The sequence below is a fragment of the Thermobia domestica genome, chromosome 2 (assembly GCF_964235325.1).
Source record: "Thermobia domestica chromosome 2, izTheDome1.hap1.1, whole genome shotgun sequence".
Classification (NCBI taxonomy): domain Eukaryota; kingdom Metazoa; phylum Arthropoda; class Insecta; order Zygentoma; family Lepismatidae; genus Thermobia; species Thermobia domestica.
In genome coordinates this window covers 110,496,347-110,509,111 of record NC_137455.1, presented here as the reverse complement: position 1 = coordinate 110,509,111, position 12,765 = coordinate 110,496,347, and positions in this window count along the sequence as shown.

The following is a 12,765-nucleotide window of genomic DNA, read 5'->3' as shown; positions in this document are numbered from 1 at the left end:
TTAACAGTACTTATAAAAAGAAAACTATGCCTATCAGAACAAAATTCAAAATAATATTTAAAACTATTTTCGGGTACTAGATTTTAATTATATTTATCTCTTCTGCTTATCTTAATGACCCCCATGAAACATCTTGCGACCACCAGGTTGAGAAACCCTGACATAGATTAATGTCAAACTCCGTGTTTAATCGTCAAGTTGGCCATCTGCCCCCTCCAGACGACTCTTCTGGATTCGCTAGTGGTTAGTTTTTATACTCAGGATACTAAGTAAGCTACTAATTTGTTTGTGGAATACGACGCTAAAATGAAATTAAATGGCCTTTTACTTAACAAATCTAAACACTTAAGAATTTTTTATTTTTATTTTCAAATATTCACTCAGCTTAAAGTATACTTCACTTAATATGACGTAAACTGCTATATTTAAGAAGGTTGGTAAAACTTCGGCTTTTTTTTTTCAAGAAAAAGCTTGTCCTTAGTGTTTTTTTTTTTTTTTCGAAATGGTCTCCATATAAAATGTAAAATTCACAGGTCGACTGGTCAATTTCTTTAGATGCTACCAACAGCCTAAAATTGCAAAAAATGTTAGAAATACACTCTTTGTTAAAATTAATAATTAAATATTTAAAGAGCGAAGCCTGTTAAACGTTAAGTGATAATGTAAAAATTAAAATTAGAATAAAGTCAAATAAATAAAAAAAAAATCTGCTCATTTTGAAAAGCTAGAGACTTGTTTCTCAATGGTGAATAATGACGTAACAATGAGTGTGGCCTGTCTACGTGGATTGACAAATTATAACAATGTCTCGTTTTTTATATTATGATTATTTTCTAAATCTGGTCACCCTACCTTGAACTGAATTTTCCAAAGATCGACCTTAAGTCTTTTTCCAGTATCGATAATTAGCCAGATTGCCTTCTAGTATCAGATATTCATATTATGGATGTCAAAATATCCAGTATACAAATGTATGATGCTGAAGATTTCAAGAGAAATTCATGGTAATAATTATGTAAAATATTCACTAAACCTATGTTATACGATTAGTTTATACGGCCAGTGCTTAGTTGAGGTTGGAGAACCCTTTGTTAGATCGATTCAGTGTTACAATTTCTCTAATTTCTGTTGATATTAAGTTAAGTTAGGTTTGGTCCCCTTCATCTAAACATTAAGGGCGGTATTCAGAGAGAATTCGTTAATGAAGGGTCACGGACTAGTTAGTGGCATACTAGCTCTATATTAAGGAATGTGTACTTTTTGATATTCAGAGTCTACTTTGAATACAACTAAAAAGTTGATTTGGGTATGATTAACTAATATAACCTCAATGCATCGGGTGAGGAAAATAAATGTGGCAACTACGAAAAAAAAAAGATGTGCGCATGCGTAGCTTGTAAACATGAAAATACATGAAATCCGAAATCCGAAATATGTTGCACAAGCTAAACCGTGGCTAAAAGGGTACCCTCTGCTCTAGATTAATTAGTCACATGTGATTAACTTCATCAACTACTGCGTCCTAATCAGAGACTCTGAATACACTTTTGATAACCATCCATTAGTCAAACCCGTAGTAGGTCATTAATCAAACTTCAAAACGACTCTGCATAAGGCCCTAACTGTTTATATTTGCTAGTATTTAATAGGCAAAGTTGGTGTAATGGAGAGTATTAGACTTGACTAAGACTTGACGTACTGAAAAACTATTTAGGAGCTATTTATTGAGTATTTGTGAGCATAATGTCAGCCAAATCAACTTGTATTGACAAGTGTTTAAAACCAGAAAGCTTTCAAATAACCCGTGTAACAACGGACATTCTGCTAATTTACTATAAAAATGAAGGGTGATTGAACATTTTCGTGTCTATATTCGTCAATAGTACATAAAATTAACTCACTTTCGTCTATTTTCAGACATGTGGCAAAAACCTTCTTTACTAAAATGATTTTAATAGCCTATACTAAGTGATGATTTGATGAAGGAACAAAGAAATAAATAAAAACAAATTGGTTACTTTATGTAGTTATAAGAATTGTCACGGTGTAGCGCTGCATTTCAAAGTTAATAATAGAACATTAAATATTACTCAAGAATATTCAACAGATGGCATACAAGTCAGAATTCTCTGCGTAGGTAATACAGAAAAAAGTGTGACGTGTATTTCGATTTATCTCTCGTTCAAGATAAAACAGTAAAGGATGGAACAATATTGACACGAGAAATATTGAGCATACTTGTAGTCAGTGGCGGCCTTCTCATAGAGGGAGCCGGGAAACCGTCCGTGTCCTCGCGCTTGATCTGTTTAAACATTTATAGACAATAGATTATGCGTCATTCAATATAATCTTGAAGCTTAGAAAATCCTAGAATAATCATGCCGATTACAGTAGCAAGCACATCTGCAGGACACCAATCATATGGCAAGAATAAAAAACATTCCCATTATTCCCTCCATCTAAATATTCAGTGTATTAGTGAGTAGCGTTATCCTTCAGTTCATCCTGTAGTATTTCTGTAGATCAGTACTAATCAGAGAAGTGCTGTGTGACGTCATCAATACACGCTTTTTATCTCCGAGGAAGCTTCAAAGTTGAGCCAGAGGATTCAGCTGCCGGAAGAATCTGATCTAAAATTTAAAAAATAAGTTGCCCACTGAATGGGAGAATTGTGTCAAAAAAATGCAACTTTATGTACTAAGCAAAGGCTTTGTACAATGCAAACTTTATTTTGTATCTTGAGTAATATCATTGGCAAAATCTTCGTTCAATACCTTTACAAAATTCCTTACTCGAATATCTCAAACGCTGACTGATTAACACTAGGCAAGTTCGCGAGAGCGAATTCTGCTTGCTAAGGAAGATAATTTATATAGCATAATGTTATAGTGACTACTATTGTCATAAACCATTTCTGATTATACCACATATCTTACCAAACTCCTCGTGGGAGACTTGAGTTCGATTCCCGCTGGAAGCTCATGTAGTTCGGACCCCACATTTCATTTGTTCGGACCCCACATTTCATAAAGTTGCGGTGTTGAAAGGCATGTTAAACTTCAAATCAACGAAGCAACAACCTATTTGTCCTATAAACAAGAGATATTAAGTATAGTAAAGCATTAACTAATCAAAATGACAATAATTCCGAATAGACTGATTTTGTCAAAGATGAATTGACAAGTAGAGTGACTCAAAGCACCTCATTATTTTCTGAAAACAAATAATATTTAACACAGTGGACAATTGTCAATCCACTACTCTTCTCTACTATTATCTATCTTTGATAGCTCTTTCCCGATATATTCCAGCGCTTCTTGATTTCATTATATTACCGAGTATAAAGATGCTTTTTTAATTATCTCCTTGTTCTTTGATATCTAATCAAAAATTGATTTTGACCACCTTTCATCATCATTTTCTTCCTGCAATATATTCTACCCACTGTCGCTGCAATACCTTTGTTTTCGTCATAATATCCGCCACTCCCGTCATTTTCTTGATTCATGTCATTATTTTGCTATATGTATTTGCGAATGGTTCTTATCGTATGTCTCTCCATGTTTCATGCAGAGTTTGAATATTGTTAATGTCCGTTGTTTGTTTGTTTGTTTGTTGAAATTCAGCATCTCTTTTCAGTTCCAAAACTGTGTGAACTGTAGACCTACAGTTTTAAGTTGGAATCTAAGCAATCATGACACATTCGAATTGTAATGTTTTCGTATTGAGAGTCGAATCCAAGACCAAAAGCGAAAACATTAACCTACAAGCGTCATAAACGGTGTTAATTTGATCTCAAAAACAGGTTGAAACGTGAAAGTAGTATCGACTACATATTTTCAGACTCAAATTTGAGCAGAATAACATCGCTGGTAATATGTTTTAGAGACGTTATTCGTTGTTCATTTTCTAGCTTCACACAGTTGAAGGCGTGACTTCCATAACCACACAAGTCCAGCTGAAGAGATATTGAGGAAATCAATAAAAACTTAATATGTCTTGGAAATCATATTTTTTTTTTATCGTACTTACACTTTGCTGAAAAAACAAATGCCACCAAGTATTAAAATAACGAGTATTACAAGTAATTTGTCTATAATAAAATAATGAAAATACTGGACTTGTGTTATTATTATGGAACTCGTCAGTCTGTTACATTGGTTGATTTGGAAAAGGAATATGCTGATGTTTAAGCAATAATGTCTGGAAATGAAACGACCCAGTCTCTATTTTCAGAATAATGTAATAGAACAAACAACACATTTAGTTTACTCATATCTTTCCTCCACTTAATCAGAATTTCACACTGATTTCTCAGAGCTGGAGTGTGATCTTTACCATACTGGTCCAGAAGTATCTGCAAGTAAAGTTGCTATTCAGGTAAAATTGAAGATAGGTATTTTTCAATATCCCTGGCTTTAGCAGCTTTTAGGGGAATTTCAGCTCTATATGATCTCTCCATGTTTTTTTTTTTTTTTTTTTTTTTTTCATCAACTTTTGCTTTTCCTGTCATCATGAATGTTTCTGTAACTAAGCCGCTTGATGGTTTACTTGCAGTTATGGTTTTTGATTTGTATTCAGTTATTAAATTACTCCATGCGTCGACAGTGGAACGTTGTGCTGTTATGATTCAAAGTCACGCTAAACTCGTGTCGGCTGTTTGCTTTCCAGAACAACATTGGTCGATGGACTTGTGTGCTAATGAAACTCAACACATCAGTTACATGCGGAAGATACTGGAATCTGTGTTGTTTTGAATGTCAAACGATAGCGCTCACTTAGACGGTAGCAACGATGTATGTAACTCATATATTGCCAAAGAGTGGATTTGTGCTGTTATGGAATACGCGGCTTCAATTGAGCACATACAAACCATTTCGGGGAAAGAAATATTTAAAATGAATTTACACAATCACGGCAAGCAAAAGCAACAATTTAGGAAAAGTTCTTAATGTTTATTCTTCATTGTACGTGATATATTGCATATATTAAACAACTTCCTGTAATATTGCGATTTGTAATCAGACATCATTGAAATCAAGAATAATTCTATATTTCAATACCTTTACCGTGTGTCCACAAAAACACTCTCTGATTTGAACTGATTGTACAATGAAAAGTTTTTGCAATACAGGGTTTTCATAAAGTCTGGACGGATTTAATTTGCTTATAATTTTCATAAAAATGCTCATAATGAAATCAAATAAAGTGCAAACGGTAGCGGAAGGATTAAATTTTTAGTTGGCAACACTGTTAGATAAGCGGCAACTCTGAACACGTTGAGAGAGGGAGAGGGAGGGCAAGGGTCAGTTTCTTACCAAATTCCATCCATTGTTGTTTTCATTGTTGTTTCAATGTTGACACAACTGTCGCGTTTGGGGCACGGAAAACCCAAAGGAATTTGAGACACATGAGAGAGATAGCCCTAAAGTGAACGTTTGGTGCGCTGTGTCCTATGATCATCTGATTGGACCGTTCTTTTTTGAAGAGGAGACCGTGAATGGAGATTCGTACATGGATATGTTGCAGAAATACCTCATTCCGGAACTGGAGGCACGTGGAATCCAGAACGACATCGTGTTCCAACAGGACGGGGCACCCCCTCACTATGCAATCAAGGTGAGACAGTTCCTTGACGAGAAATTCCCTAACCGATGGATTGGCCGCGGTGGCCCGACCGCTTGGCCGCCAAGATCACCCGACCTTACCCCCTGCGACTTCTGGCTTTGGGGTCATGTGAAAACGGAAGTTTATGCAAAGAAGCCAAGTGGTTTGGAGAACTTAAAGGACAAAATCAGGGCGTCTGTGGCTGGCATTTCGGATCAAACACGGCGGAACGCTGTGAGTGGGTTCCAGCGCCGCCTACGCGAATGTGTGAACGTAAATGGCGCCCAGTTGGAGGTGTGGCGGTGAATGAACTGAGCTGGTGCAGATTACAGGTAAAAATTTAATCCTTCCGCTACCGTTTGCACTTTATTTGATTTCAATATGAGCATTTTTATGTAAATTATAAGCGAATTAAATCCGTCCATACTTTATGAATACCCTGTATATTTGTAAGTAAGGTGTCAGAAGGTGTAGTAACTCAAAATATTTTTATTTCTTCCCTACAGGTTGTTACATTTACCCATTTTTCCGCTAGAGGGCAGTAAAGTCAAGATGGCGCTCTCCAAACAGTAACGCAGCTGGTGTGTGTCCGTTCACAGTGTTGTGTCTGTTCAACGTGCGTTCAGGCACAAATTTGATGTAGAATCATCTTTGAACAAGTCAATTTTGAAGTGGTACAAGGATTTCGTCGAAGGGTGCATCACAGAAGGTGTAAACATGATTACGCCGGATATGCTTTCAAGAGTATGGAATGAGTTCGATTATTGCCTAGATGTTTGCCATGTGACAGGTGGGGCACACATTGAGTGGCTGTAATGAACATATATCACATGAAACTTTATGAGTTGTTATATGTCTACCCAAAAAAAAAAAAATGAACACAATACTCTCCAAGATTTTCACTTTATAACCTAATAAAAATCAAGAAGTGTTTTGTGGACACACTGTATTTTGATTCTGTCGTAGACAGTATTGCTTTTAGTATTGTGGCATGCAACCGGCAGGGATCCCTCGTCCCGGAAAAGCTAAGGCTGCTTACGCTTGTAGATCTTTCTCTCCTGATAATTCTCGCAAACACTCAGAAAAGTAATGAAGATAGTCAGTTACATCGACATAAATAAACACAAAATAACATTCAAGAACACTGTTTTAAACATTAGGGTTTTACACCTATTTTTTTCCTAATTAGATGATTTTCATACAAATAGAAATAAACAGAGCGCATATGAGAAGTTATTAAAAGAAAAATCGCTTATGGATTACATGAATTGTGTGCAGAGAATTCTGTTTTAGTGAACAGATTACATCTTGACTGAGTATTATAAAGGAATTTAGTGCTTTATCTTTTGAATGATACATGCAAGGTGTTAATATGAAATTATGTTTGCCACAATATACATATAATGATTATATGATTTTAACTGATGTAACAATATAGTTCATTATGTCTACCACAACTTGATTTCATTTTATCTAATGCACTTTCATTAATATACAGAAAAAGATGAACAAAGTATGACACTCATTGCGTCTGCTTTCACATATAAAATCAATTAACATATATTGTATTTTTTATCCGAATAATTAATCCTAGAAGATTTTAATGCGATCTATTCCTTCCTTTACTCGACTAATTACCTAATATTTTCTTTCATCAGTTTCATTTATACAGGTAGATGTAGCATTGCCACATGCACACCACGTTAAGGAATTTGACTTGTATGGCGATATATTTTTTCAATTAATATTGAAACCGGAAGTAGTAGTAGATTTCTACTACATCCGGTTTCAGTAGAGTGATTAGAGTGGAAATATATTCCTGGGAGGGTTAATTGATTGCAGAAAATCCCTTCTCTCTTTGTATTATCGTTTTTATTCTATAGTGATCAACATTAAAACAGCAAATTGTCAATTTCCACTACTTCCGGTTTAAATATTTGGTCTAGGAATTAATTCGTGCGGTTGGACAAGAGATGGCGCAACAAACGGAGCGTCCCACAGTTCCGTGTATCCACACATGTGTTGCAAACCCCTGTCATCGCGTATCGTTCGTAGTATAGGGCAGTGGATTAAAGCGTCAACAACACCAGTTTGTAGTTAAGTGAACATGGCGCAATTTGTGCCTGATAAAGTGTTTTTGCGGAGTGTCCTGCTGCATTACTTTAACATGCAGAAAAGTGCGACTGAAAGTCATCGTATTTTGGTGGAAGTGTATGGTGACCATGCTCTAGCTGAGCGAACGTGTCAGAAGTGGTTTGCACGGTTTAGAAGTGGTGATTTCGGCTTGGCAGACCAAGAGCGAGCTGGACAGCCAAAAAAATTTCAAGACGAAGAATTGACAGCATTGCTCGAGCAGGATTCGTGTCAAACGCAGGAACAACTTGCAGCAGCATTAGGCGTTGATCAAACAACAGTCTCCAAACGCTTGAAAGCCATGGGAATGATTCAAAAGATGTCACATTGGGTTCCACATGAATTGAAAGACAGAGACGTTGAAAGACGGAAAACCATTTGCGAATTGCTGCTTCAACGACAGAGCAGAAAGGGGTTTCTGCATCGAATTATTACGGGTGATGAGAAGTGGATCCATTACGAGAACCCTAAACGAAAAAAGGCCTGGGTGAAACCAGGTGAACCAGGTCCATCACAACGAAAACGAGATATTCACTGTGCAAAGGTTATGCTGTGCATATGGTGGGATATGAAAGGTGTGGTGTACTATGAGCTGCTGCAACCGGGTGAAACTATGAATGGAGAACGTTATCGACGACAATTAATGCGTTTGAAGCAAGCTCTGGCCAGAACACGACCAGAATGGAAGAACAGACATGATAAACTTATTGTTCAACATGATAACGCTCGCCCACATGACGCAAAACCTGTCAAAACCTATTTAGAAAATGTCGGATGGGAAGTTTTACCCCACCCGCCGTATTCACCAGACGTTGCTCCTTCGGACTACTACTTGTTCGATTGCATGAACAACGATTTGATTGGACAGCGGTTTACTTCTTCAGAATATATCGAAACATGGGTCTCTGACTGGATCGCTTCCAAGGATGAGGACTTCTTTCGCCACGGAATCCGTACATTGCCTGACAGATGGGCGAAAGTGGTGGCTAGCGATGGACAATATTTTTCTTAAGGTATTTATGTATTTTGTGTTTGTACTACAGCTTCAATGTGTGCGTACCAACCGCACGAATTAATTCCTAGACCAAATAGAATGTTGAGAGAGAAGATAGTAGCTACTCTTAGAAAGATAAATCGATTAAAAAACAGTTCTCGCTTCCTTTCATCGTTTTTGCTCTGTGTAAATCAATATTGAAACCGGAAGTTATAGTGGAGTTATACCACTTCCGGTTTTAGTACAGAGTTAAAGATAGAAGTAAAATATATTATTGGGACGCTTAATTGATTGCAGAAAATCTATTTTCGCTACCTGGTATTGTTTCTACATCAATATCACTGCTAGTATAACACCAATGTTTAAAACTGAAAGTGATTGTTTCCTGCCACCATTTTCGATTTGAATAGAAAGTTAAAAGAAGAGATAGTACCTATTTTTAGAAGTAAGAATGCTAACTCGGTTCCAAAACAAAAAGAAAGAAGAAAGCTCTTCTAGTTGTCACTTATTGTGTTTGTTCTATCTATTCTCTTTCCAGCCTTAGAAAAAAGTAGATGTAAACAAACCCACCTGTCTACCAGTTTGTCGATAACCAGTGATTGGCTGTTGGCTCAGTGCGCTAGTATCCTACCGCAATATAATCTCTTCCAAAATAATAATTTCAAATAAAAATATCTGAATTTATCCTACATTTTGTGATAATAAGCGCAATATATATAATATTTAACAACAGATGTAGCTTTACTTAAACCTCACCCGTATCTGGACATATAGTATTTACTGCGCATGCGTATGCGTTCACGCGCCTTCCCAACTCATTTAAAATTATTGTAGAATGCAGAGTTTCATGGCGACGATGTGTGACAATAATCCATTTTCGTCTCGTGTTATAAAACAAAAGAGGAGAACAGGAATAGAGACAATCTCGTTTATATAAGTATTTAAGAAAATACAAATCTCCAACATAGCAGTAGTCAGTGTTAGTCCGTTAATTATTTACCAACAAACTGTAGCCTTATCGTCTGGAAATTATGCGATGACAGTAAGTAAGCAGACGATCTTGCTGTTCACGTCTCTCGCTGCCGAAGCATGTGTGAACCGCGGAGTAATTCATTTCGCTTTGTTTACGCCTACTTTGTTCTAAGGCTGGAAAGACTTAGACCAATATTAAAACTAGAAGTTGTAGTGAATTTCTATTACTTCTGTCTGGGTTCAGTAGAGAGTTAAGGATAGAAAAGAAATGTATTCTCAGGATGCTTAATCGATTGTAGGAAGCTACTTATTGGTACCAACCTCGAACTGGACTTTTATTATATTACTTGCATTAAAATGTGTACCCTAATGAGGGAAGGGATTTGAAATTATACCAATACTGTAATAGAGTGTCCCACAAACCCTCAAATTACGGAAGAACTCCGTATATAAAATTAAGCATACACGTGTCCCATCAACGTCGAAAATTCTGCTATTAAGGAGAAAAGAGATGCGGGTGGTGCATTTTTCATTTTTTTCCTCTACTTTCAAATCAACCTTGACTGTCCCATTATCAAGGAAAAAGAGTTGAATCCTTTGAAACGAACATTGTTAGCACTTGGAGCCGGATTTTTGCCATGGTAGTTCCATTAAAATGCGTATCGTAAAAGGAAAAAGAAGGGGATTTAAAATGTATCCCAAAAATATAGTATCTCTTGAGCTTCTCATATTAGGAATAATAAAATGTGGTAAACACTTTATTAAAAGTACGTGAACATGTATCCCAGCCTTTTAGAAATGTTTGCATCCAAGGAGAATAGAGGGAGAGTTTCTATAACTCTTTTCTTAATACAGTGAAACCTCTCAATAACGGACACCATTGGGACATGAATTTTTGTCCGTTACTGAGAGGTGTCCGTTACAGAGAGGTTACAGAAATTTAATTTCTCACAACGGTAATAATGCATTAATAAACAGAAAATACATTATGTATGAGCGTAAATACGAAAAATTCAATATGAAAATATTTATTACGTATGTGAATTACTGAGAGGAAATGAAATGAAATCTGTAAGTTTTACGTCCCACGGTTATGCCGGTTAGGCTAAGGGAGACGGTGATAATGAGAGATGAGTGAAATGGTGGAATGAAGAAAGTGGAAGGAAACGGGAGTACCCCGAGAAAACCCACGAGCACGCTGAATTACTGAGAGGGATGAAGGAGAAATTCATTTCTGTTTAATAATAATATTGCTGGGGGATGTGTTGACATATTCGTATACTGCAAAAAATAATTCGTGTATGGTAATTTTCTTAAGTACATGTCATCACCGTGTAAAAAAAAAAAAAGTCCATTAATTCACTTGTTATCAATGAAATTGTCGGGAAAGATGGAAGGCCTAGAGGAAAAATGACTAAATTTGTTGGGGAAGGGAAGATCTTTCGCTTTTTTTTTTTTTTTTTTTTTTTTTTTTGCCATATGACTGTCCCTGCATGAGTATTATTGCTTATTGAAGGTTTTCTATGATTTCCACCAGAAAGCAGTTTATTGCGGGCAGGAAAAAAAAAAAAAAACAGGAAAAACAATTTCAAGTTCAGCTTCAAGCTATTTTGTTTGATGGTTCACCAGGTCTAGATTCATGATAGATACACTTGTGGGGAAAAGACTTTTCTGTCTATTACTGTAATATATCGCAGAACCGAGAATAATTTCTGTCCGTTATGAAGAGGTTATTGAAACCTTTGGGGGTAAAAGGGACTGTCCGCGTCCGTATCTGAGAGTGTCCGTAAAAGGGATGGTTTTGTTCCATAAGAGAACATATATTTTTGCCGGGACAAAAAAATCTGTCCGTATTATAGAGGTGTCCGTTATTGAGAGGTGTCCGTTAAGGGAGGTTTCACTGTATATAAAAATAATTAAAATATACCTTTCAAATATTTTGCATAAAGCTATTCTTAATGTGCGAAGAACGGGTTTTTGAGCTTATATATGTATATAGTGTATGTATATTGTATATATATTGCCCTTAACATATATATACACTCTTACAATATGAGCACTTTTTTTTTAACAAAGAACGATTTCAATGTGTTTTTGACGCAAATAAAACGACAACATAAACGATTTGCAGAAAAGCGAGTGCATTCTTCTAACACCATAGTGGAGAATGTGTTAAAAAAAAGATAAAAAGAAGTAATGTGGTAATATGTGTGTGATGACATTGTAAGTCTTTTTTTTTTTTTTAAGTGCTCATCTACTGAGTATACAGACAGTCATATTTACTTCTGATGACGTGTTTATACTTTTCCAGTGTTTGGAACTCCTTCACAAGGAATTGCTTGAGTGTTCCACAAACCCTTATTCATGAAGACGAAATGTGCGTGTTCTCTGCAAAGCAGCACTTTCTCAGACCTCATGCCCTCTTTCACACACGTTCGAGATGTCATGGAGCTTTCGTATATATTAACATTCTACCACCACTTGCAAACGAATTGTTTCATATGCAATGAGACAAAAATAGTGTTTTATTTTTTTCTTTTGTCTTTAAACAAAATAAATAATATGTTTAGTACATTATGTTAATGAAATAAAAAAGAACTATTTTTTAAAAAATTACATAGATTTCGTATTATTTTTCTTTCTTTTTTTACATTGGAGAACAGAAATGTAGTTAATTTCTTTGATCAATAATTGCTAAAATTGGATTTCATTAAATTCAAAGAAAATACAAAATGGAGCCTTGAAACGGGAATTTTCAGAAACACTGGGTTAGAATGTTCGTTTATTTGTAATGATTAGTCTATATACAGAGTTTCATTTTCCTTACTTAAAAAATTCGTAAGATACTCAATTTTTTGCAAAGATGTTTATACTACTCCTCTTACTATACACATTTTAATCTAAGTAGAATGATAAAAAAGAGTTCGAGAGAGGTGATAAATTCCAAAATTCATTACGATTCATTCGATTTCCCGTGATTCGATCCCGCAAAAGATCACCTTTATTTTTATGCCTATATATTAGATATAAAGAGGAGTTTATGTATTTGTATAAAAGTC